Source organism: Aquarana catesbeiana, linkage group LG03, assembly GCF_042186555.1.
Source record: "Aquarana catesbeiana isolate 2022-GZ linkage group LG03, ASM4218655v1, whole genome shotgun sequence".
Taxonomy (NCBI): domain Eukaryota; kingdom Metazoa; phylum Chordata; class Amphibia; order Anura; family Ranidae; genus Aquarana; species Aquarana catesbeiana.
In genome coordinates this window covers 397,723,091-397,747,629 of record NC_133326.1, presented here as the reverse complement: position 1 = coordinate 397,747,629, position 24,539 = coordinate 397,723,091, and positions in this window count along the sequence as shown.

Sequence of the window (24,539 nt, the reverse complement as noted above, 5' to 3'; positions counted from 1 at the left end):
TACGCTTGTGCTGTTTTGTGCCGTAAAAAATTACATTTGTGCTGCTTTCCTTTTGAAGATATTAGCAATAGTTTTTTCCAGATTATGACATCACCTAGCCCCCTTACAACAGCCAAATGGCACAAAACTGGTCTCGTTGGTTAGTGCTACGTTTGTGCTGTTTAAATTTCCATTCTATCTTTTATCGTTTTTGCGTTATTAATGATTTATTAAAGGTCACCAAAGGTCACTCAGCCCACCTACAACACCCAAATGACACATAACTGGTCTCGTTGGTTAGTGCTACATTTGTCACTCACTTTGCCCCCTCTAAAATCTGCAGAAATAAAAACTCAAGTGTGTTTTTTTAGTGCTACATTTGTGCTGTTTTGTGCTGCTAAAATTTCCGTTCTATCTTTTATCGTTTTTGCGTTATTAATGATTTATTAAAGGTCACCAAAGGTCACACAGACCCCCTACAATGCCAAAATGTCACAAAACTGGTCTCGTTGGTTAGTGCTACATTTCTGCTGATTTGTGCTGCTAAAATTTTTATTTGTGCTGTTATGGTTTTTAAGTTATAACATTTTTTTTTTTTCAAACCCCACTCACTTCCCCCCCCTACAATCAGCACAAATAAAAACTCAAGTGTGTTTCTTTAGTGCTACGTTTGTGCTGGTTTGTGCTGCTAAAATTTTTATTTGTGCTGTTATGGTTTTTAAGTTATAACTGTTACTTTAAACCCCACCCACTTTGTCCCGCCCCTACAATCAGCACAAATGAAAACTCAAGTGTGTTTCTTTAGTGCTACGTTTGTGCTGTTTAAATTTTCATTCTATCTTTTATCGTTTTTGCGTTATTAATAATTTATTAAAGGTCACCAAAGGTCACTGAGCCCCCCTACAACACCCAAAAGACACAAAATTGGGCTGGTTGGTTAGTGCCTCATTTGTGCTGGTTTGTGCTGCTAAAATTTGTATTTGTGCTGTTATGGTTTTTTAGTTATAACGGCTTGTTTATATTTGATAACACCCCACCCACTTTGCACCCTATGTTATTAAATGTTAAAAACAAACATACTATTTGTTAGTGCTACCTTTGTGCTTTTTTGTGTCATAAAAATACAAATTTGTGCTGCTTTTATTTTTAAGATAATAGCAATTTGTTTTTTCCAGACGATGACATCACCCCCCCTCCTGTCACGTACCTGGTTAGTGAGCTCCTGGTTAGTAAGCAGTCATGGGAGCACAGCGAGGTATGAGTGCCTGTGATCAGTCCAGCAGACTGCGTGGTGGCAGCAGTCAGCAGGTGGATGTGGCAGCAGAACCGGCTGGTGGCAGATGAGCTGGCACTAGCTGTGTGAAGTTTGTAAAACCTGAATAAAAATATACTATTTGTTTGTGCCACATTTGTGCTGATTTGTGCCGCAAAAAATGAGTGTTTGTGCTGCTTTGTTTGCGGAGATATTGTGCGTTATAGTTTCTGAAACCCCACCCACTTTGCACCCCATGTTGTTGAATTAAAAAAAAAAAACGCCATTCGTTTGTGCCGCGTTTCTGCTGGTTTGTGCCGCAAAAATGAGCGTTTGTGCCGGTTCGGTTTCTGACATATTAAACATTCAATTTAATGTAAGCCCCACCCACTTTGCACCCAAAATTGCTGAATTTTAAAAACAAACACACCATTCATTTGTACCGCATTTGTGCTGGTTTGTGCCGCATCGGTTTTGGAGATATTGTGCGTTATAGTTGTTGAAATCCCGCCCACTTTGTACCCCATGTTGCTGAATTTGAAAAACAAACACGCCATTCATTTGTGCCGTGTTTCTGCTGGTTTGTGCCGCAAAAATAAAATTTTGTGCCGTTTTGGTTTCGGAGATATTGTGCGTTATAGTTGCTGAAGCCCCGCGTCCAGGGGATCTCACAGCACGGGTAGCAACTTGGATCCCCTGCGGTTGCTGGACGAGATGTCAGACATGGACAGGCTGCTTTCCCAGCTCAGGGCGGAGGCGGCATCCAGAGGAGCAGAGTGGCTGCAGGAGCAGCTCTCATCTGTCCTGCGAGATTGAGTCTCTGGGTCAGGGACAGGGGGGCAGGAGTCCGTACGAGCTCGGAGGTCTCGGGCCCGGGAGCGCTTCTTCCGGTCTCCTCCCCCAGAGCTTAGTGCCACATTCAGAGTCCCATGCGGCCCCCTTCAGGACTATCTGCAAAGCGATCGCCTGCTCCTGGAAGGAATCCCCTTCATCGTCGGGGCAGGGCTTCTGGGGGTGTCTGTGTCTTTCCCCGGCTTGCCCGGCATCAGGATCAGGAACAGGTGGGCTTCTCCCCCAGCGATGAGTCAGCGGGGGCAGAGCCTCAGCAGGGGAATCGTGCTGCTACGGCCCCCAGGCACAAGTTGGCATTGAGGGACAAGCCTGAATCGTCGAGGGAGGCTGTTACCAAACAGGATTCAGTCAGATTGGCCGACTCTGCAAAATGTGAGGTTTACGGTTGTTTTGAGGGGCCTTTGGATGCGCACCTGAAGCCGGAATTCTGCGAAAAAATTTGGAAGGGTGAGTATGTGGGGATATTCTCTCTGCTACCCCTGAAAAATTTTATCTGGATAGGGTCAAGCCAGAGGAGAGCAAAAAGAAGGGTGAAGAAAAACGGCTGTACAGGCTTATCCAGTGGACTTTCCCTAATTGGCTGCAGGCTTTTGCCATTATGGCAAGTGTAGTTGGGGAGAAGAATCCGGAACACTGTTCGGCGATCTTCTATTATCATGACGTCATCAGGGAGGTCTACAGGGTCTATGGGGAATCCGCATGGTTGAGGTATGACGAGCAGTTCCGGCAGCAGAGATCTATCCGCCTGTCCTTGCGGTGAGACCACAAGAACATTAGTTGTGGATGCAACTTAGGACCTCAGCGCGGGCCCCTAATCAGTTCTTTCCAAGGGGGCCGGTGGCACATCTACCCCCGGACAACTTGCCGCAAAGAAAAGGGGTGTCTGCTGGCAGTATAATGAGGGCTCCTGCAAGTTTGGGGGGGTTTGCCATTACCAGCACGAGTGCTCCGGCTGCGGATGTTTGCATCACTTGTCCCGCTGCTTCAAACAGGGGAAGGGCCATGCCGGTGAGTCTGCTAACAAAAGGGAAGGACGTTAGTGAGGGTGGAAAGGATGCAGCGTTTCCTCGATAGATATCTGGATCAGGAGGCTGCTTGGTTGTTAGGGGTGGGTTTCTCCAAAGGCTTTTGTATACCTTATTCCCTGGCCTCTGTTCTACCAGTGTCCCAGAACTTGCGCTCGGCCTTGCAACATCCTGCAGTGATTTCTGAGAAATTGCGGAAGGATCTTGCATTGGGCCGCAATGGGTGGCCCTTTCCCCTTGCAGCCTTTAGTGGATTTGGTGATCTCGCCCCTGGGGGTCATGCCTAAGAAGGACCTTAAAGTGTGTTTTCACAGTGACAATCTTGGGGTGGTACAGGTCATCAACCATGTCACAACCTCGTCGCCACCCGTGGTCCGACTTCTTCAGCACCTAGTGTTACATTGTCTACAGTTAAATTTTTTCTTTATGCTGTTCACCTCTCGGGAGTTGAGAACGGCTTAGCTGATGCATTGTCTTGCTTTCAGTGGGGCAGGTTCCAGGAGTTGGCACCAGCAGTGGAGCAACGCAGGGTCCCTTGTCCCGAATGGCTGTGGAGGATTGCCTTGGGGTCGTCTCTGGATGGATCAGACGGTCAGTGTGTGACATGATGTGGGCAGCCTATAATAAATTATGGCAAGAGTGGTTGTCTTTGCTGCAGCAGGCTGTGGTGGAGCAAGAGGGCCCGAAGGTGAGGTTGCTGGTCCTTTACCTTGTCTCACGGAACCTTGAGGAGGGGGTGTTGGTGTCAGTCGTGGAGCGCAAATTGGCAGGATTAGCATTTTTCTACAAATTGCAGGGCTGTAGTGATTTCACAAAAGATTTTTGGGTCTGATGGGCTCTAAAGGGGTATCGTAGGTCTCAGAAGTGCAGGGATTCCAGGCACCCTGTTTCTTTTGATATTCTGCAAAATGTTTTAGGCCAGTTGGTTTCCCTGTGTTCCTCAGCCTACGAGGTCTCTTTGTTTAAAACGGCCTTCTCTCTAGCTTTTTTTGTAGCTTTTCATATTAGCGAACTAGTCAGCCCTTTCAAGAGGGGGGTATGTTGGATCAGGAGGTCACCTGTGGGGAGGACCCTGCTTTTGCGATGGTCCAAAATGGATCAGGCTGGCAGGGGCAGAAGGGTTCAGATTTTTGCTGTGCCGGCTTTGCCCTTGTGTCCGGCGGATGCTGTCAGAGAGTTTCTCACAGTGCACCCGGATTTGGCTGGGTCCTCTTTGTTACATGCAGATGGGTCTCCCTTGTCCAGATTTCAATTCATATCCATTTTCCGTAAATGTTTAAGGGCATTGAGTTTGGAGGAGAAAGAATTCATCTTGCACTCATTCCGAATTGGGGCGGCCATGGAAGCCGCCAGGTGTGGGTTGGATGACGAAGCGGCCAAGCGTATTGGTAGGTGGGAATCCAAAAGGTTCCAGCTATATGTTTATCCTCATCTGTTGTCTGATTGGGGGGTAGGTCATTTTGTGAGTGTTCTGTGTTGGTAAGCCTGTGTTTGCGTGCTTGTTTGGTGTTATTTGTGGTGTTGTTTCTTCTCTTTAAGGTGGTGTGATGGGCCTTGTCTGGATACTCCTATGTGTTTTGGGGGGCCAGGTGAGCAGACATTAGACATAATATCTCCGAAACCAAAGCGGAACAAAAGTTTATTTTTGCGGCACAAACCAGCACAAATGCAGCACAAACGAATGGCATGTTTGTTTTTAACCACTAGACATCCGCGCTATGGCTGAATGACGGCCACAGCGCGGACCTGCATTCCCGGGAGGACGTCATATGACGTCCTCCCCTGTGCACGCTCCCTGCACGCGCCCTGCAGGGCGCGCTGTGATCACCGAGTCACTGAGACTCGGCTGATCACCGATCTGAGTAAGGGGCCGGTCCCGGCCCCTTACCATGTGATCAGCTGTCAGCCAGTGACAGCTGATCACATGATGTAAACAGGAAGATCGGTAATCGTTTTTTTTTTTACTCACGCTGACAGCGCGAGTAGAGAAAAAAGCCGATCACCGGCTCAGATGTCAGGGACGTCGGTCCCGAAGTGGAAGCACAACACATTCCTCATCAGTGCCACCCAAAAGTGCCACCTAACAGTGCCCACAGTGCCACCTAACAGTGCCCACAGTGCCACCTAACAGTGCCCACAGTGCCACCTATCAATGCCAACAAGTGCCACCTATCAATGCCAACAAGTGCCACCTACCAATGCCCACCTGCAGTGCCAATCAGTGCCACCTGTCAGTGCTGCCCATCACTGCCACCCATCAGTGCCCATCACTGCCACCCATCAGTGCCCATCACTGCCACCTATCAGTGCCCATCACTGCCGCCTCATCAACGTACATCAATGAAGAAGAAAAAGTACCCATTAAAAATTTTTTATAACAAAATATAAAAAAAATTTTTTTTTTTTTTTTTAAAAATTCAGGTTTTTACATTTTTTTAACAAAAAGTAAAAACCGCAGAGGTGATCAAATACCACCAAAAGAAAGCTCTATTTGTGGGAAAAAAATGATAAAAATTTCATTTGGGTACAGCGTTGTATGACCGCGCAATTGTCATTCAAAATGCGTTAGCGCTGAAAGCTAAAAATTGGTCTGGATAGGAGGGGGGTTTAAGTGCCCTGTAAGCAAGTGGTTAAAATTCAACAACATGGGTTGCAAAGTGGGCAGGGTTTAACAACTATAACGCACAATATCTCCAAAACCAAAGCAGCACAAAAATGTATTTTTGCGGCACAAACCAGCACAAACGCGGCAAAAATGGATGGCGTGTTTGTTTTTAAAATTCAACAACGTGGGTTGCAAAGTGGGCGGGGTTTAAGCAACTATAATGCACAATATCTCTGAAACCAAAGCGGCACAAACCAGCACAAATGCGGCACAAACGAATTGCGTGTTTGTTTTTAAAATTCTGCAACATGGAGTGAAAAGTGGGCGGGGCTTACATTAACGCTAATTTTTCGGCACAAATCAGCACAAACGCGGCACAAACTAATAGTATATTTTTATTCAGGTTTTACAAACATGGGGTGCCAACTTCACACAGCTAGTGCCAGCTCATCTGCCACCAGCCGGTTCTGCTGCCACATCCACCTGCTGACTGCAGCCACCACGCAGTCTACTGGACTGATCACAGGCACTCATACCTCGTTGTGCTCCCATGGCTGCTGTCTAACCAGGAGCTCACTAGTCAGGTACGTGGCAGGAGGGTGGGGTGATGTCATCGTCTGGAAAAAACAAATTGCTATTATCTTAAAAATATAAAAGCACAAAGGTAGCACTAACAAATAGTATGTTTGTTTTTAAGCTTTAATAACATGGGGTGCAAAGTGGGTGGGGTGTTATCAAATATAAACAAGCTGTTATAACTAAAAAAACCATAACAGCACAAATAAAAATGTTAGCAGCACAAAACAGCACAAATGAGGCACTAACCAAGCAGCCCAATTTCGTGTCTTTTGGGTGTTGTAGGGGGGCTCAGTGACCTTTAATAAATCATTAATAACGCAAAAACGATAAAAGATAGAACAGAAATTTTAGGAGCAAAAAACAGCACAAATGTAGCACTAACCAACGAGACCAGTTTTGTGTCATTTGGGCATTGTAGGGGGCTGAGCGACCTTTGGTGCCTTTAATAAATCATTAATAACGCAAAAATGATAACAGATAGAACGGAAATTTTAGCAGCACAAAACAGCACAAATGTAGCACTAAAGAAACACACTTGAGTTTTTATTTGTGCTGATTGTAGAGGGGGCAAAGTGAGTGGGGTTTGAAAAAAAAAAAAACTGTTATAACTTAAAAACCACAACAGCACAAATAAAAATTTTAGCAGCACAAACCAGCACAAACGTAGCACTAACCAACGGGACCAGTTTTGTGTCATTTGGGCATTGTAGGGGGGATAAGTGACCTTTGGTGAACTTTAACTGCTTCCTGACCAGCTCCTGTAGATATACGACGGCAAAATGGCACGACTGTGCAAAGTAACGTACCCGTACGTTACTTTGAATTTGCCGCTGTGTGCGTGCATGCTCACCGTCAGCGGCGCGTGTGCACGCCTGCCGTGAGCTCCATGGGTCAGGTCGCGGGTCCCGTGGACTCGATCGCCATGGGGATACCCGCAATCTCACGGAGAGGACGAATGGGGAGATGCTGATGTAAACAGCATTTCCCCGTTCTGCCTAGTGACAGTGTCACTGATCTCTGCTCCCTGTAATCGGGAGCAGAGATCAGTGACATGTCACACACAGCCCATCCCCCCTACAGTTATAACACATCCCTAGTACTGACTTAACCCCTCCCCGACCCCTTCACTGCCAGTGTCATTTACACAGGAATCAGTGCATTTTAATAGCACTGATTGCTGTATAAATGACAATGGTCCCAAAAATGTGTCAAAAATGTCCGACATGTCCGCCATAATGTCGCAGTCACAATAAAAATCGCTGATCACCGCCATTGCTAGTAAAAAAAAATTATTAATAAAAATGCCATAAAACTATCCCCTATTTTGTAAACGATATAACTAACTTTTGCGCAAACCAATCAATAAACGCTTATTGCGATTTTTTTACCAAAAATATCTAGAAGAATACGTATTGGCCTAAACTGAGGAAAAAAAATGTTTTTTATATATTTTTTGAGGATATTTATTATAGCAAAATGTAAAAATTAATGCATTTTTTTCAAAATTGTCGCTGTTATTTTGTTTATAGCGCAAAAAATAAAAATCGCAGAGATGATCAAATACCACCAAAAGAAAGCTCTATTTGTGGGGAAAAAAATTTTGTTTCAGAGCCACATCGTACAACCGCACAATTGTCAGTTTAAGCAATGCAGTGCCGAATCACAAAAAGTGCTCTGGTCAGGAAGGGGGTAAATCATTCCGGGGCTGAAGTGGTTAATAAATCATTAATAACGCAAAAATGATAAAAGATAGAATGGAAATTTTAGCAGCAAAAAACAGCACAAATGTAGTACTAACCAACGAGACCAGTTTTGTGCCATTTGGCTGTTGTAGGGGGGGCTAGGTGATGTCATAGTCTGGAAAAAACAATTGCTAATATCTTAAAAATAAAAGCAGCACAAATGTAAATTTTTAGGCACAAAACAGCACAAACGTAGCACTAAAGAAACACACTTGAGTTTTTATTTGTGCTGATTGTAGGGGGGCCAGCTTCACTGAGTAGGCAAGTGGTTAAAAGACTATTATAGTAATCTTTATAATTTAATTTCTGTCCCAAATATCCCCCAACCTTCTATGGAAACCATTACCAAATTTTTAGATCATGTTAACCTACCCCCTAGTTCCCCATTTATCAGAAGTCTTCAACACAGCGACCTCCTCTGGTTCATTAGCCGCGGAAATGCTCAAGGCCTTAATTGTTATGCTGCCTAAACCAGGGAAGCAACCTACTATTTCACAGAACTTTAGGCCTATATCACTTCTTAATATAGACCTCAAGGTATATGCAAAGGTTATCGCCAATAGAATAGCCAAAGTAACACCAACATTAACCACTTGCCGCCCGCCCTATTACAGAATGACGGTGGCAAAGTGGTTTGATATTCCTGATTGGACGTCATATGACGTGATCAGGAATATCGAGCCGCTGCGCGGCCCCGGGGGCGCGCATCGCGGCGATCGTTGTTGCGGGGTGTCAGTCTGACACCCTGCAACACCGATCTAGGTAAAGAGTCTCCGACGGAGACTCTTTACCACGTGATCAGCCGTGTCCAGCTGATCACGATATAAATAGGAAGAGCCGGTGATCGGCTTTTCCTCACTCGCGTCTGACAGACGCGAGTAGAGGAGAGCCGATCGGCTGCTCTCCTGACAGGGGGGGTCTGTGCTGATTGTTTATCAGCACAGCCCCCCTCAGATCCTACCCAGGACCACAAGGGAAGCCGCCCAGGACCACCAGGGAAGCGATCCACACTGGACCACCAGGTATGCCCCTAGACCACCAGGGAAATGCCACTGTGTGCCCAGGCAGCTGCCAATCTGTGCCCAGGCAGCTGCCAGTCAGTGCCCACTTCAATGCCTACCACTGCCAGTGCCACCAGGGATGTCCATCAGTGCCTCATATCAGTGCCCATCAGTGCCACGTATCAGTGCCCATCAGTGCCCATCAGTGCCGCATATCAGTGCCCATCAGTGCCGCCTATCAGTGCCCAGCAGTGCCACCTATCAGTGCTGCCTGTCAGCGCCACCCTATCAGTGCCCAGCAGTGCCGCCTTTCATTGCCCATCAGTGTTGCCTATCAGTGCCCATCAGTGCCAACCAGTGCCACCCAGGGCCACCTATCAGTGCCCATCAGTGCCGCCTATCAATGCCCATCAGTGCTGCATATGAGTGCCACCCATCAGTGCCGCCTACCAGTGCCCATCAGTGCCGCATATCAGTGCCCATCGTCAGTGCCCATCAGTGCCCGCTCATTGGTGCCACCTCATCGGTGCCGCTGTATCAGTGCCTGTCAGTGCCGCCTTATCAGTGCCCATCAGTGAAAGAGAAAACTTACTTATTTACAATTTTTTTTAACAGAAACAAAAGCAAAACTTTTATTTTTTTCAAAATTTTCAGTCTTTTTTTATTTGTTTAGCAAAAAATAAAAACCGCAGAGGTGATGAAATACCACCAAAAGAAAGCTCTATTTGTGGGAACAAAATGATAAAAATTTAGTTTGGGTATAGTGTAGCATGACCGCGCAATTGTCATTCAAACTGCGACAGCGCTGAAAGCTGAAAATTGGTCTGGGCAGGAAGGTGTCTAAGTGCCCTGTATTGTAGTGGTTAATAGCCCCTGACCAAGTGGGATTTGTGAAAGGTCTTCAGGCACCTTCAGAAAGAGCGGAGAAGCAACAAGTTCTCTTGGCAAGTAAATTCCACTTTTAAATACCGTACTTTGGAGTCAGATTGTTACATGTATGTGGAAATTTCAGTGACAATTTGTGCCTAGCTTGGAAGGTGAATGTGCACTATTATTTATTTATTCACATATGGAGGATTTGTTTATATTGTGATATTTACCACTGTTATTTATATTATCTCTATTTTTTATTTTTTGTCACAATTGTTTATGTGCATTTATTTTTATGTGCATATGTTACAGGGCACTGTGCAATTATTAGTAGGTTGATATTAGCGCACTATTATCACATAGCATATTACTTTATTAGTGTCAGATCACTTTTTGAATGGTAGCATCTGATGTCATCTTGTAATCTTGTTGTAATTTATTTTATTTTATCAGTTTTTTTTAAACCATATCAGCACTTTAGTATTTATATTACCTTCAGAATTATAAACTTACTTTGCTTAGCTGAAAGTCGCAAACTTCCCACTGCCTTCCTAGCCTAATGCCGCGTACACACGTGCGGACTTTACGCAGACTTTGTCCGGCGGACTTTTCGACGGACTTTACGACGGACTTTCCGAATGAACGGACTTGCCTACACATGATCAACCAAAGTCCAACCAATTCGTACGTGATGACATACGACCGGACTAAAACAAGGAAGTTCATAGCCAGTAGCCAATAGCTGCCCTAGCGTCGTTTTTTGTCCATCGGACTAGCATACAGACGAGCGGACTTTTCGAACGGACTCGAGTCCATCGGAAAGATTTGAAACATGTTTCATTTCTAGGTCCATCCAACTTTTGGGGAAGAAAAGTCCGCTGGAGCCCACACACAATCGAATTGTCCTCCGGACCAAGTTGCCGTAAAGTCCGCTCATGTGTACGCGGCATTAGACACAGAAAAGGCTTTTGATAGGATACATTGGGGGTATTTACAAGCTACTTTAACCACTTCAATACAGAGCACTTATACGCCTTCCTGCCCAGACCAATTTTCAGCTTTCAGCGCTGTCACAGTTTGAATGACAATTGTGCGGTCATGCTACACTGTACCCAAACTAAATTTTTATCATTTTGTTCCCACAAATAGAGCTTTCTTTTGGTGGTATTTGAGCACCTCTGCGGTTTTTATTTTTTGCTAAACAAATACAATTTTGAAAAAAATTAAAGTTTTGCTTTTGTTTCTGTTAAAAAATTTTGTAAATAAGTAAGTTTTCTCTTTCACTAATGGGCACTGATAAGGCGGCACCAATGAGGTGGCACCAATGAGCGGGCACTGACGGGCACTGATGATGGGCACTGATATGCGGCACTGATGGGCACTGGTAGGCGGCACTGATGGGTGGTACTGATATGCAGCACTGATGGCCATTGATAGGCGGTACTGATGGGCACTCATGGGTGGCACTGGGTGGCACTGGTGGACACTGATGGGCACTGATGGGCACTGATAAATGACACTGATGGGCACTGAAAGGCTGCAAAGATGGGTTCTTATGGGTGGCACTGAAAGGCAGCACTGATGGGCACTGATAGGCAGTACTGCTGGGCACTGATGAGCACTGATAGGCGGCACTGCTGGTCACTGATGGGCACTGATACGTGGCACTGATGGGCACTGATACGCAGCACTGATATGAGGCACTGATAGGCATCCCTGGTGGCACTGGCAGTGGTAAGAATTGTGAATGGGCACTGATTGGCAGCTGCCTGGGCATTGATTGGCAGCTGCCTGGGCACAGATTAGTATTTCCCTGGGGGTCTAGGGGGCATACCTGTTGGTCCAGTGTGAATGGCCATCCTGGTGGTCCTGGGCGGCTTCCCTTGTGGTCCTTGGTGGGATCTGCGTGGGGTCTGTGCTGATAAACAATCAGCACAGACCCCTTCTGTCAGGAGAGCAGCCGATCGGCTCTCCTCTACTTGCGTCTGTCAGATGCGAGTGAGGAAAAGCTGATCACCGGCTCTTCCTATTTACATCGTGATCAGCCGTTATTGGACACGACTGATCACATGGTAAAGAGTCTCCGTCAGAGACGCTTTACCTAGATCGGAGTTGCGGTGTGTCAGACTGTCACACCTCAACAACGATCTCCACGATGCGCGCCCTGGGGGCACGCAGCGGCTTAATGTCATGATCACGTCATATGACGTCTGGTCAGGATATTGAAACCAATTTGCCGCCGTCATTTTGCTATATGGTGGGTGGCAAGTGGTTAAACAAATTTGGATTCAACTGACCTATTTTCTCAGCTATTTTATATACGAAACATTCGGCACAAGTTTTTGCCTCCTCTGTACTCTCTGATGCCTTTAATATTACAAATATATGTATTAGACAGGGATGCCCCTCATCTCACCTCATTTTTATGTTAGTAATGGAAACTTTTGCAGCTGCTATCAGGGATGCTCCATTTATAAAAGGCATTCCAGTAGCTGGTAAATAGTATAAGATTGGCTTATTCGCAGACAATGTCATTCTGACACTTTCAGAGCTGGAATCCTCCTTGCCCACAGTATGCAAGACAATTGAGGCCTTTGGTGCTACTATAAAATGAATGTATCTAAATGCCAGGTTCTGGCAACTAATCTTAATCATAACATTCACATCAAAATGAAATCACTATTTCCTTGCAACTAAGATAATGATAAAATACAATATCTAGGGATTCACCTAACTGCTAAATCCAGTAGACTATACAATACAAACTATAATAGACTACTACACTATGTTAAGGTTGAACTTTCACATTTGAGCAAATATGACGTCTCTTGGTTAGGACGGATTGCAACTTTCAAAATTTTTTTTACCAAAAATCCTCTACCTTTTTAGGATGGTGCCAATTTCCTTACCAGATCATTTTTTTAACACGCCTCTCTTAGATCATTTATTTGGAAAGGAACTAGAGCAAGAATTTCCTTCCTTTCCTTTACCCTTGTAAAACATAGATCTAATGGAGGCATGGGGGTTCCAGTACTTAAAGAGTACTATAGGGTGACACTTCTAGACCAGCTAAAAGTGTGGTTTGATCCATCTTCAGTAAAGCAGTGGGTCTTATTGGAGCAAGCTATGGTAATAGTACTAACCTACAAGCATTATTGATAGCATCAGCCACTAGTAAACCAAGCCATATACCAGGCCACACTTCTAACTCCACATCTCTTACAGCTTGGAAAGGTCTTCTAGAAAGGAGCAATGCACACACTCATATACCTCTATATGACATACCACTTCAATCTTTTGAGCTCTTAATTCTAGATCTCTTGGTTAAAACATGGTTAGAATCTGGATACTCCACTGTAATGCCCCGTACACACGGTCGGATTTTCCGATGGAAAATATCCGATCGGAGCGTGTTGTCGGAAATTCCGACCGTGTGTGGGCTCCATCGGACATTTTCCATTGGATTTTCCGACACACAAAGTTGGACAGCAGGAGATAAAATTTTCCGACAACAAAATCCGATCGCGTCAATTCCGACCGTGTGTGGCCTGTTCCGACGCACAAAGTGCCACGCATGCTCAGAAGAAATTCCGAGACGGGACAGCTCATTCTGGTAAACTTAGCGTTCGCAATGGATACAGCACTTTCGTCACGCTACAATGTTAAAAATGGTTTAATACAGCGCACTCTCTTCTTCTTTATAATGTGACAAGAATTAAGTAGTTTTGCTGCTCATATTCACACACACTTCTCACAAAGTTTTATTTGTGTTTTTTTAGTGGGATTCCCTGAATATATTGTTATTAGTTGTCACATCTGACAGTTTTATATTATTTTATGTATTTTTTTTTTGGATTTTAAGCCTTTTTTTTTCTTTAATGTTTGGATTTTTTCCAAGGCTGATCTTTGTTCAATGTTATTTTTATTTTTACTCCAGAATATTTTTGTGTGTGTTTTGTGTGTCAAGTTACCACAACACCATTGATATCTTGTATTATTTAATCTCAAGGAGATTGTTTGGTGTTGGTGTCCCTTGTTCATTTCACATTGTATATTTGAAATGTACCTGAATCCTCACAAAAAAACTGTCCTTTTTGAAGTAAAACACATAGGAGAGTATAATTCAAAACAAAAATCCTTTATTAAGGGATCAGAACCAAACAAAGAGGAAGGCAACACTGGATCAACAGGAGAAATTAGCAAAGCCTGGGACCCCCACGGCAGACATCAATTCTTGAACATCAAAATTGGTGGCCTGAGGAGTCCATATGTAAGGGAGGGCAGTCTGGTCCAGAATTCACAGAGATCCGGATAGCAGCAGATGACATGTGTCCCCAGGCTGTGGTACCACAAGAGGCTGCATTTTTTGTCCAACCAGACTGAACCCAGGGTCCTCACTTTCTGGTCTTCCTTCCACGCTTCATTCCAGGCTGTGGCTGTGCAGTTGGAGATGTGGCAGGAGGAGGAGTAGGACCTGGTGGAGGAGGAGGACTGGGAGGACCTGGAGGAGGACTGGGGGGACCTGGAGGAGAGGGAGGAGGAGGAGGAGGACCTGCAGGAGGAGGAGGAGGACCATCGCAAAGGTGTGTCTGAGGTGTCATTTGGCCCCTCATACCTTTCTCAAGAGCCTCCAATATGAGGGCCTCACACATGGCTTGTTGGCCCTCCTCCATCCTCTGCATTTTATATGCAATGACGGCAGCAATGTCCTCCTCCATGGTCTGTCGTGCTCCCAGGACCTCTGTAGCCCTCCCAAAGAGTCCTCCGGTAGCCTCCTCTAGGGCACTCCTCCTACTGCCACTTTCTCTTTTCAGGGGAAGCCAGCCGGCTCGGCCCGGCCACCTCCTGGCTGAGACTTCCCTGTGTATGAAAAAGGGACATGGTTGTAATGTTTTGCATCATCAATCACAATCCTAAATTAGTACTCCCAACTAACATCTAGTTAACATCATTGATTGGACAAGCAGAAATATTTAGAGGAATGCTATACCTGGCTCAATCTGGGCTCCTCCTTGTGTTGTTGCCTAGAAGGCCCAGGTTGGGCGTCAGAAGCCTCAGCCGGGGGGGAAGGAAGCGTGGAAGGAAGACTGGAGAGTGATGACCTGGGTTCAGTCTGGCCTGCCAGAAAATGCAGCCTGTCGTAGTAGAACATCCTGGGGACATAGATGTCATCTGCTGCTCCGGATCTCTGTGAATCCAGGACTTTCTTGCGCTCCCTTACATATGTGCTCCTCAGGCAACCAATTAATATCTTTAAATAGGTGATGTCTGCTGTGGGGATCACCTGCTTCACAATTTCACACAATTGCTCCAGTGCTGCCTTCCTCTTTGCTTGGTTCTTGCAATGGGGGTGTTTATTCTCCCACAGACAGGGCAGCTCCCTTAGCATCTCTACGATTACTGACATGAAGTCATTATCTTTGAGTAGCATATCCATGTTCACTGCAAGACACAACACAAGACAAAGCCTAATGTCAGACAAAACTCTCCAAATTTTGTTACAATATAGGCCTCAATCTAGAAGCAGTATAGGCACAAGTTTGTCTCTTACCTTCGTTCTTACGATCGGCGCGTCCAATACTCCTTCCTCCGCTCACAGATCATACGTAATACGCACGCGTGTTACGCTTTATACACACTGCGCATGCGTGTAACTCCGCCCGCCCCTGACGTTCTTTCTATTCTATTCCCCGCCCCTTTTCGTTCGGCGCAGTGGGGGAAGAGCACATGGTGGAGTCACAGCAGGTGCGTGATAATTGCAGGAACGAGGAGGAGGAGGAGGAAAGCCTGGATCAGGACACGTCCCGATCCAGAAGGAGACGTTTTAAGGCCACAAATATGTCCTTTGGGGAGATGTTGGAGATGGTCGACATCATGAGGAAGTCCGACTATGACGGGAAGTATGGGCCTTACCCCAATATACGAAAGGCCAAGATCATGGCGAAAGTGATCAGGAGTCTTCTGAGGAATTTCGGGGTCCGAAGATCGAAAGATCAGCTCAGGAAGCGGTGATCGGACCTGAAGTTAAGAGAGCCAGAGCAGTACTGAAAGATCCGGAGAGTGCTGCAAAAAGTAAGTAGTTGTGCTGTGTTCCTATTCTTTCTGTCTTTATTCCGTTCGTTCTGCTACATATGCTTTTATTAATTGTAACGTTTAAAAGGGCAACTTTAATGTTCATGGGCCCATTATTCGTTCGTATCAAACATTTTTCTTTCGGCCTCTAAAACATCATTATTTAGGCCACATGCATTTTCCCACATTTTTTTGGGGCCTACTTGGATGCCAAATATTTGTTTGTGTAGATGGGTTTGTTACTAGAATGAAATGCCAACTAGATTGTGTGTAAGGAGAGGACACTGAGCAGCTGTTTTCACATCTGGACACTGGAGCACTAGTGTGGGACACAAGAACACCATTTTTATTAGGGGGCCACACAGGTGCTCCAGTGTATACTATAGGGGGGGGGCTACATCTGTGAAGCTTATACTAAACAGGTAAAGTATTGCAGCTTGACAAAGGCCAATAAAAAATATACATCTTGGAACTCGGCTAAAATAGACAATTGTACCCCACTTCCAAGCAATGTTTCCTATTTCTAGTTCTGCCATCAAATATCTGTGTGCTAATTAAACCATTTTTGTTTTACATAGGGGAGAAAAGACTCGGAGGACACCCCTCATCCGAGGAGACCACAGACCCCCCACCTATGGAAGAAGGTGAAATACCCCCAAACGAAGAAGAGCAGGAGGAGGAAGATGTGGTGGAGATTGGCACCACAACAGGTGAGTGTCTGCGACCACAGACTCAGGTAAAAGATGGATGGTGGCAGATTTTTGATACCTGTTTTTGTTTTGTTTCTCTATTTTTAGGTGATCGTGAGGTTGTGGATCCCGAACGCTTTACTTCAGAAAGTGCCCATATCCTGATTGGGGAGATCATGGGGTGTAATCTCGAATTGCACAACATACAGCAAAAAATCAATGATGTTATTAAAAAAAATAATAACATCATTGATGTTTTGGGGCGAATTTAAAACCCCACAAAATATATTTTTGGGATTGTGTTCCAATTTTTAAAATCTTTTTGCAATGTTTTGAAAAGCCAAATTTGGAGGATGCACACAGTGTGTCAACATGTGCTATCTGCCATCACGGGAGATCAATGGACGCGTTTTGGGGGTGCAACCCCTTCCTCAATTATAAAGTAGCGTTGAGGAAGGGCTTGCTCCCCCAAAACACGTCCCTTGATCCCCCCCCTGATGGCAGATAGCACATGTTGACATTCGTAAATTGGTGTGCATCTTCCAAATTTGGCTTTTCCAGGGGTGATTTCCCCCCATCTGAACGCTATAGCAAACCCAGTTCCTAAATACTGATGTCTGATATAGCCTTCAGGTTTTACCTAATGTGAACTTTGTAAGTTCAAGTTTTTTGGCTTTCTTGTTGGTTTTACACAGGCCTGTTTTATCTGAAATGGACATTTCGATTTTTGATAATGCTACTGCAAAAATTGTTATACAACAAACATGTTGGTTTGTTTTAAAAACCTTTGGTAAATGCACATGTGATTGTGCAGGTATAAAAAAGTGGCTTACTCAAGAATGTGTGGATTATTGTCTCAACACTACAACACTTTTGGGGTGATGTAATAGCTGTTTTATGCAAAAATGGGGGTTATTTCCTAAGGGCAAATCCTCTTTGCACTACAAGTGCAGTTTCAGTGCAGTTGCAAGTGCACTTGTAGTGAAATGTGTTTTTGCATTTAGGAAATAACAGCCAACAGTGCTTTGTATAAGGTTACCCAATCACGACATTTTCTGCACTCAAAACATTTATGTCAGGGTCAGCTAAAACAAACACAAGCAGTAAATGTCCACAAAGAATTTCTTTTTTTTTTTTATTATAAAAAGGCTTCACATATTGTCTGGCATATTGATAGCCCCCCTACCCGCAAAGAACTCCAGGTAGCGTAACCGGACATCACGGGCACTCAGGGAGGGCAAGCCAGGACGGCCACTTTCAAGCGCCGTCAGTGTGGTTTGATGTAGGATTCCGGACTCAGGCCCAACTGAGCCAGCATAGTTGGCCGAATGTTTCCTTAAAAAATTATGGAGAACACAGCACGCCAGTATAATATGGTTCAGTTTATACTCCGCCATATGGATGGGTGTCAGAAATAGTCGGAACCGGCTGGCCAGGATTCCAAATGTGTTCTCCACCACTCTTCGGGCTCTGGCCAGCCGGTAATTAAAAACCCTCTGTTCTGGGGTGAGGGTCCTCATCGGGAATGGCCGCATCAGGTGGTCCCCCAGCGCAAACGCTTCATCAGCAACGAACACGAATGGGAGTCCTTCCACATTGTCCTCTGGAGCTGGCAAGTCCAAGCTGCCATTCTGGAGACGCCTGTAGAACTCTGTCTGGGCGATGACTCCACCATCGGACATCCGGCCATTCTTCCCCACGTCCACATACAAGAAGTCGTAATTAGCCGACACAACCGCCAACATCACTATACTATTGAACCCCTTGTAATTATAATAGTACGACCCCGAGTTGGGTGGAGGGATGATGTGGACGTGTTTCCCATCAATTGCCCCTCCGCAGTTAGGAAAGTCCCACCGCTGGGCAAAGTGGGAGGCCACAGTCTGCCATTCCTGTGGCGTGGAAGGAAACTGTTGAGGAAAAAACAATAAGCATTACTATTTTTTCACAGAAACATGGCAAGCAGATTATACACAAACATTATGGGGCAACCTCCAGATAGCATTTAGTAAGGGGAATTTAACAAGGCCAAAGTATAAGGTACACCTATCATATCCCCCCCCCCTCTCATGGGCCATTTCTAACATTATGGGGTGTGTGGAAATCTTGGACAGGTAACCCTCTTCACTTCATTGAGAGATGAATGCATAAATAATGGGTATTACTTTGAACAGACCCTCCTTAGTTACACTATTGGCAGCCCACTGGACAGGTAAGAAGTGTCATAATACAAAGATATAAATACACACTGTGCACATTTGAGGACATTTGGATATTCTGCTATTACCTATCAAGATAATAATAGGATACAAAAACTTTAAACAGTACCATTTGAAAGTATACAGGCAGGCCTTTGCACTACATGCTTTGGGGAATTCATCCATAAATCTGACCAGTAAAGAGGTGGGTATAGTGTGTATGGGTTTGGCAAAGTCAGCAGATAGATGATTGAGGATATATAGAGAATTGGAATCAGCTGACTTAGCAGTTGGGGGGAGGGAGGGTTACTAAAAATTATTTGGGGACACCACAAAAAAAGCCTCTGGCACTCTGCCTGAATTTAAATAAATAATAACATTTCCAAACATTTTAGGGGGTGTTTGGGGTAAAGCACTACTATGGAGCTGATAAAATACATTGTTAAGTGACTACATGAGGTGAATATAGGTCCAGGAGACACCATGCTGGGGAGGTTAGTGAAGGGCAAATATGTATGAGGGACATAAAATAATAATTACATAAAAATCCAGCATGCATGAGGACAAAGGGGACATTCACAGCATATTCCAATCATGGTAATTAGGGAATGAGGAAAGAAATACAATATATTAGCAAACATTCAATACAATAAAATGTGATATAAAAGGATAAAAATCTTACCTTCATATACTCCTTCTGTAGGACCTGTATGATGGCAGAACAGGTCTCTGGGATTATGATCCCCAGAGCCTGGGGGGAGATGCCTGTCGAGAACTTCAAGTCCTGCAGATTTCTCCCTGTGGCCAAATACCGCAAGGTAGCGACCAACCTCTGCTCCGGAGTGATGGCTTGCCTCATGCAGGTATCCTGCCTGCTGATACAGGGGGTCAGCGAAGCCAACAAACGGTGAAACACGGGGTCCGTCATCCTGAGAAAGTTCCTGAAATCATCAGGATTATTCTCACGGATCTCACGGAGCAAAGGCATATGAGAGAGCTGGTCATGCTGAAGCAACCAATTCTTGGTCCATGAACTCCTCCTAACCCTGTTCATGGACTGGACTTGTGTCAAGGTCAGGACCCCAACACCAAGCCCCCGCACAGCACGAACTCTACGAGGAGTACGCATACAAGGCCTGTGAAGAGCGACCTGAAAAACAGTAACGAACGAACAAGAATACAATGACTACCTAAAGTCACGCGGAACTTGCTTGCACGCACTGAAGAGCAGATACAAACCCACAAGCACAAACTGAACGGCAGAAAACGATCTGAAAGCCACGAGTCTGAAAAAGTGCGAATCGTCTCTCACCAAACTTTTACTAACACGAGATTAGCAAAAGGAGCCCAAAGGGTGCCGCGCTTGGTTCTGAACCGGCCTTTTCTAGTCTCGTCGTACGTGGTGTACGTGACCGCGTGATTGGCGATCGGAAATTCCGACAACTTTGTGCGACCGTGTGTAGGCAAAACAAGTTTGAGCCAACATCCGTCGGAAAAAATCCTAGGATTTTGTTGTCGGAATGTCCGAACAAAGTCCGACCGTGTGTACGCCCTATAAAAGAAATTTCAGAAAAAATCAAGTGCAGAGATGTACCAGATCCAACATTTTAATCATACACTAACTTCTGGTACTATATCTTTGGATACACACATATGGGAACACTATTGTACAGACACTTCTGTACATATCCCTTCTTTATTCTTTATTGCAAGCCAAAACTCCAATAGCACAAACACCTACTATAAAGAAATGGGAACAAGAATTAAGTAAAAGATATTAAGTGCTAGAATGTAATTAAGCAATTAAATTTAACCTAGGCACTTCTCGTTGTGTATCTCACTGGGAAAATGTTTATAAAATTCTTTATAGTTGGTACCTAATGCCAGTCCAATTATCTAAAATATATAAAGAACACTCCCCAGATTTCTGGCGTAACTGTGGGCAACTTGGGAACTTATTACACATACTTTGGTATTGTAGATCAGTAACCAGCTTTTGGAAATCTGTTTTCAAATTGATCTTGTCAATTACAGGGATCATTACCCACCCCTCACCAGCAATGGCACTATTAGGACTATCTATGGACAATTTTACAAACAACTATAGAACAGTAGTTATACATATATTAATAACCACTAGACTGACCATACTGTGTCAATGGAAAAAAGATGTGGCTCCTACTCTTGCAGAAGTTGTTTCGAGGGTAAATGTACACTGTACTTACGAACACTCATATGCCATTATTCATGGCAATAGAGGCACCTTCAAACGCAAGTGAGAAGTTTGGATAAATACCTATAATCTGACCAATATCCTCTGAAGTTGTTAGAGCACGTCGGCAGGGAATAGAAAAGCAGAGATCCTAAGAACAGCAAGTGAGGAATAGTCATAGTAGTAGTTGTTATTGTTAATATAAAAGTTCTTTATTTTATTATTATTCAGCTGCATTCTGCAAGGTCAGACCATATCTCTCTGGGTACAACCACCTATCCTATAAGCTGTTGTTCTATGTGTTAAGACATGTAAGTGTACTACAGATCTTATGTGAAATTTCTATGATCCTTTAGATTTAAAGGGGTTGTAAACCCTCGTGTTTTTTCACCTTAATGCATCCTATGCTAATGCATCCTAGCTGCCATCATGGGGGATCAAGGGACGTGTTTTGGGGGTGCAACCCCTTCCTCTCAGCTACTTTATTAGTGAGGAAGGGGTTGCACCCCCAAAACGCCTACATTGATCTCCCGTGATGGCAGATAGCACATGTTGACACACTGTGTGCATCTTCAAAATTTGGCTTTTTGACAATAGGTAAAAAAAGGTGCAACAATTTTTGGTTGAAAAAATGACAACTAGGGGCAGGAGGCGGAGCCTAGCGGAGCAGACATGCATTGTTAGAGCTCCACACCGCTGAGGAGAGAAGAGAAGGACAAAGCGGAGCCTGCAGGCTCAAAAGGTATCCATTTGAACCTTTTTGCCCCAGGGAACAAACTGTGAAAGTTTGGGCAGGAAATATGGTACTGGGAGGAAACTGTGGCAGAAATAAAAATCACCTCACAAAGAGCTCACAGGCACTCACTGCAGCTGAAGCAATTCCAGTCACCTCACAAGATACAGCATCAGGGCGCTCTCACAGACAGAAAATGTCACAGCAAGACTCTCCATTTGAGTCAGATACAGAACAAATCCTCTCACAAACTTCTCCACAAGCCTCCTCAGTATCCCCAGTAATATTATTACAATTTGAAAAGATGCTTCATAAGGCTTTAACCACTTCAGCCCCGGAAGGTTTTACCCCCTTCCTGACCAGAGCACTTTTTACAATTCGGCACTGTGTCGCTTTAACTGCTAATTGCGCGGTCATGCAATGCTGTACCCAAACGAAATTTGCGTCCTTTTCTTCCCACAAATAGAGCTTTCTTTTGATGGTTCACTGCCTATCACAGTTTCGGAGGCCATGGAATGCCCAGATGGCACAACCCCCCCCCCAAATGACCCCATTTTGGAAAATAGACACCCCAAGCTATTTGCTGAGAGGCATGGTGAGTATTTTGCAGCTCTCATTTGTTTTTGAAAATGAAGAAAGACAAGAAAAACATATTTTTTTTTTCTTTTTTCAAATTTCAAAAGTTTGTGACAAAAAGTGAGGTCTGCAAAATACTCACTATACCTCTCAGCAAATAGCTTTGGGTGTCTATTTTCCAAAATGGGGTCATTTGGGGGGGGTTTGTGCCATCTGGGCATTCCATGGCCTCCGAAACTGTGATAGGCAGTGAAGAGTGAAATCAAAAATTTACGCCCTTAGAAAGCCTGAAGGCGGTGCTTGGTTTTCGGGGTCCCGTACGCGGCTAGGCTCCCAAAAAGTCTCACACATGTGGTATCCCCGTACTCAGGAGAAGCAACAGAATGCATTTTGGGGTGTAATTTCACATATTCCCATGGCATGTTTGAGCAATATATCATTTAGTGACAACTTTGTGCAAAAAAAAAAAAAATTGTCTTTTTCCCGCAACTTGTGTCACAATATAAAATATTCCATGGACTCGACATGCCTCTAAGCAAATAGCTTGGGGTGTCTACTTTCCAAAATGGGGTCATTTGGGGGGGTTTTGAACTGTCCTGGCATTTTATGCACAACATTTAGAAGCTTATGTCACACATCACCCACTCTTCTAACCACTTGAAGACAAAGCCCTTTCTGACACTTTTTGTTTACATGAAAAAATTATTTTTTTTTGCAAGAAAATTACTTTGAACCCCCAAACATTATATATTTTTTTAAAGCAAATGCCCTACAGATTAAAATGGTGGGTGTTTCATTTTTTTTTTTCACACAGTATTTGTGCAGCGATTTTTCAAACGCATTTTTTGGGGAAAAAACACACTTTTTAAAATTTGAATGCACTAAAAAAAAATATATTGCCCAAATGTTTGATGAAATAAAAAAGATGATCGTAGGCCGAGTACATGGATACCAAACATGACATGCTTTAAAATTGCGCACAAACGTGCAGTGGCGACAAACTAAATACATTTTTAAAAGCCTTTAAAAGCCTTTACAGGTTACCACTTTAGATTTACAGAGGAGGTCTACTGCTAAAATTACTGCCCTCGATCTGACCTTCGTGGTGATACCTCACATGCATGGGGCAATTGCTGTTTACATTTGACGCCAGACCGACGCTTGCGTTCGCCTTTGCGCGAGAGCAGGGGGGGACAGGGGTGCTTTTTTTTTTTTTCTTTATTCATTTTTAAATTTTTTTTCTTATTTTTAAACTGTTCCTTTCATTTTTATTTTTTTTTTATCATTTTTATTGTTACCTCAGGGAATGTAAATATCCCCTATGATAGCAATAGGTAGTGACAGGTACTCTTTTTTGAAAAAATTGGGGTCTATTAGACCCTAGATCTCTCCTCTGCCCTCAAAGCATCTGACCACACCAAGATCGGTGTGATAAAATGCTTTCCCAATTTCCCAATGGCGCTGTTTACATCCGGCGAAATCTAAGTCATGAAATGCTCGTAGCTTCCGGTTTCTTAGGCCATAGAGATGATTGGAGCCATTCTGGTCTCTGATCAGCTCTATGGTTAGCTGGCCGAATCACCGGCTGCATTCTCAGGTTCCCTGTTGGGCCAGGAGAGCCAGAGAAAAACATGGAAGACGGTGGGGGAGGGAATCCCTCCCACTGTTTGTAAAAGCAGTCTAGAGGCTAATTAGCCGCTAGGATTGCTTTTACATGAAAGCCGACCGCTGGCTGAAAAGAATGATACCAAGATGATACCTAAACCTGCAGGCATCATTCTGGTATAACCACTCAAAGTCCAGCAACATACCAGTACGTTGCTGGTCCTTGTATTGTAAACTTTTTTTTCATGCAGCCTGTGGGCTGAACGAAAAAAAGATATTGATCGGTGGGTATGCCCACCATTAGAATACCTCCCTTCATCCGCCCACTTCTAATGATGGGCATACATGCACCATTTATATATGCCGAAGCATGGGGGCATCCTCCCGCAAAAGGCAGGAGCAAATTGCTCCTCCACCCACTGCTGCCCCCACGCTTCGGCATATATGCTGAAGTATGTAACTGTGGTGGTGAAATCACCTCCGACAGCGCTGGAGTCACGGCTTTATATATCGTGGGAGCAAACGCTGTTGCTGTCAAGATAAATAAAT